Consider the following 3,465-nt stretch of genomic DNA (forward strand, 5'->3'; position numbering starts at 1 on the left):
AATAAATAAAATAGGAACCTAGTATGATACTAAAACAAAAAAAGTCCTTATACTAATCCAATTAGAAATCTAAATGGACTCAAAACCATGCAGCCAATAGATAAAAACTACGAAAGTAAACTTTCCTATTTTACCCTTGAAACTAAAAACTCCTTGTTTGGATATTCAAACCAATTAATCCAATAGTTATCAAATGGCTTCTAGTTTAATAGTATCAGTGTTGCCCTCCCTTCTCTTTGAAATTGAGAGTTCAAGTTGGAATTAGGAATATATTAGATTTACCGTTTAAAAAACCATATTTAAGAAAGAAGATGGTAGTTACATCTTTAATGTAATTGTGGAGGTCCTTCCTTCCCTTTTTATTCATCTAGCTTATATATTTTTTGTACCTATATTTACAGGCAATCAGTTTGTTAATTGGTGAAAAGCAAACAGAGTACCTTTTGTCTTGTTTACTCTCTTTGTCAAAGGTCAAAGCATGACTGTTTTTTTGATGCATAAATTCAATTGATGTTACACCCATCTTACGACCACATTATGTTCAAATGAAATGCATCAAGATAACACGTAAAATAGTATGATGTCATATCTCAAAGTGAAGTGAAATGAGTACTAATAATTGAAATCATGTAATTTCTATTTAAACTTATGGTTATATATCTCGTCGTGTAAATGTTCCACGCTGTTAAAAGTGGTAATAGTTCAAAAGCATGACACAGGAACAGATTGGTGAATTAGAAATGTCACGAGCTGTTTAAATAGATTTGACATGCAAAACTTGTTTTTTATAATTATATATAAAAATTGTTATCTTTGTAAAGAAAAATCTAAACTTTTGTTTTAACTGTATGATGTGAAATTAAGTCAGGGTAACTAATTACACATCTCTTACTATGAAACTTCTCTGTTTATAACACACCTACAAATTGCCGCCCATCACCAACCTGCAATTGATAGGAATTTTGTATTTAGAGTTAAGATGAATTGTAACTGATACAATATGTAAATATTCCCGATATATTGTTTGAAACTCTATTAGTGTTTGTATGTGAGTATTTATTTGACATATATTGCAGAAAATAATTTATCATATATAACTAACTTAACAATTTTATTTTTGCTACTTTTACATTTATTGTAAACCATATTGATGGAAAGACTTGTTGCTGAATTTCACCTGGAAAAAATATAAGTGAAAGGTCGTTGCTAAATTATGGACAAAACTTATATAGCGAATCAATCCTGAAGAGTATTAAGCAACAGACTTGTCGAGAAGTGAAGTTTCTAAGAAGATATCAATCTTCACTGACTTATTTTTTATTTACTACCACAAGTGGGGTGTATGGCTGCACTTAAAAATAGCTCCCATGGGAAATTTTAGCAAAAAAAATATATTGTTATGTAATTGGACCCCAGTTAATTTTTCTTTGGCACCCATTCTTGGTGAAAACACCCAAGAAAAAACTAAAAAAAATCATATTGTTTTATTAATTTTTATTATATTTTTCCTTTATATATTTTGGCCCCCTGATGTTCTTGGTTTTGGATCCGCCACTGACTACATAATGAGTTAAGAAAACATATGAGAAGTTTCTTAACCAGAAGGCATTAAAATGAATACATATTATCAGGATGCATATATATAGGAACCTGAGAAAGAAAAGAACATTGAAAGTACACTCTATCATGCCTTCGTCAACAAATTTGAAATTTGGTACATTGTTGGCCTTCCATGTGGATTGGAGTTCAAACATGCTCTTGCAAGACTCAATACTAACTTAACTTGTTTCTCCACTTGTGGTGAGGGAAATGGAATCCGACTATCTCCCACATTTGCTAACACCAAATAATCAACAGACAATGTTGGTAGTTCACCGGGATGCTTTCCCATGATCACTTCTAGTGCAACAATGCCAAAGCTATACACATCACATTTCTCGTTTGCCACCATTGTATAAGCAAGCTCTACATCAAATAAACATGAGATAGAAAATAGTTATATCAACCCCAAAATATTCTAACATATATATATATATATATATATATATATATATATATATATAGACACACACACACACACATACCCACACGCGCGCGACACACTTACAAGATTATTTTACCTGGTGCAATATAACTGTACGTGGCTGCAATTGCAGTCCAGTTGGATGAGTCTAGCTTTAAAATCTTGAATGTGCCAAAATCAGAAACATGTATCTCATAATCAGAATCGAGAAGGATGTTTTCTATGGAAATGTCTCTGTGAATCATAGGAGGCAAGCAGTCATGATGCATATAAGCCAAACCATTAGCTACCCCTTTACAATATTGACTCTATTCAACCAATCCAGATCTTTTGCTAAGACATGGCTTCTTAAGATTGATCCAAGGCTTCCCTTTTCAAGGTATTGATAAATCAAAAATGAGTGGCGAACATGGGAGCAATATCCATAGAGTTTCACTATGTTTCGATGCCTTATGTTGGTTAATGCTCGTACCTCATTAAGGAAACCAGTATGATCATTATTCTCAGATGATGAATAAAGTTTCTTGATAGCTACCACATTGTTAGGCTGTAGCTCGGCTTTGTAAACAATACCATATCCTCCGGTCCCAATACAGTATGCTTCGTTGAAATCATTTGTTACCTTCAAGATATCGTCATACACTACTTTTCCATCAAAACTTGTAATGGAGAAATAATCACAACTTTTCTCTTCCAATGGTTTGTGTGTAGATTTTTTCTTTTGTTGGTTATAAGCAATTAGGCCACATGTGAATAAACCAAGTAAAACCACCCCACTAAGGGGGAGCATAACTACAAGGATGATCCTATGGTGAAAGGGACCTTTTTTCTTGTTCATAATTTGGAATGAACAAAGTTTCACTCCTATAACATTTCCACACAAACCTGGATTGCCTTGTATGGATGCATTTACAAAGTTGGGGCTTGGGGGAACTACACCAGTTAGCCCATTGTAAGAGAGGTTGATATCAATCCCATGAGGCAAACTTGTAAACGCATTAGAAATTGAACTAGTTAGTTTATTGTGAGAAAGATCTAGTTTTTGAAAAATTTTCAAACTTTGAACTTCAGATGGTATCTCTTTCGTGAGCAAATTCTGAGATAAATCGATTTCCGTAAGATGAATTAGTTTTCCAATCTCAGTCGGAATTTTATCACTTAGCTTATTAGTACTAAGATTCAAGTAGTGGATATGTTCCCATTGACTAATACTTCTTGGTATTGACCCATTCAATCTATTTGTGGATAGATCGACTACTTCAAGGAGTTCACAAGATCCGAGCTCTGGAGGTATAATACCTGCAAGTTGGTTATTACCCAAGGACAAATTCAACATACTTTTTATCTTCCCAAACTCCTTCGGGATTTCACCTACCAAATGATTAGAAGAAAGATCAAGCATTTGTAGTCGAGTTAAATTTCCAAACTCTGGTGGTATGCTA

General features: G+C 33.3%; 1 pseudogene; it reads right to left on the reverse strand.

The window, feature by feature from the left end:
- Positions 1-1,684: 1,684 nt before the first annotated feature.
- Positions 1,685-2,292, reverse strand: LOC145068126 (MDIS1-interacting receptor like kinase 2 pseudogene; annotated as a pseudogene).
- Positions 2,293-3,465: the final 1,173 nt, after the last annotated feature.

This window comes from Lactuca serriola, chromosome 8 (assembly GCF_051521515.1).
Source record: "Lactuca serriola cultivar US96UC23 chromosome 8, Lser_US96UC23_V15, whole genome shotgun sequence".
NCBI classification, from domain to species: Eukaryota; Viridiplantae; Streptophyta; class Magnoliopsida; order Asterales; family Asteraceae; genus Lactuca; species Lactuca serriola.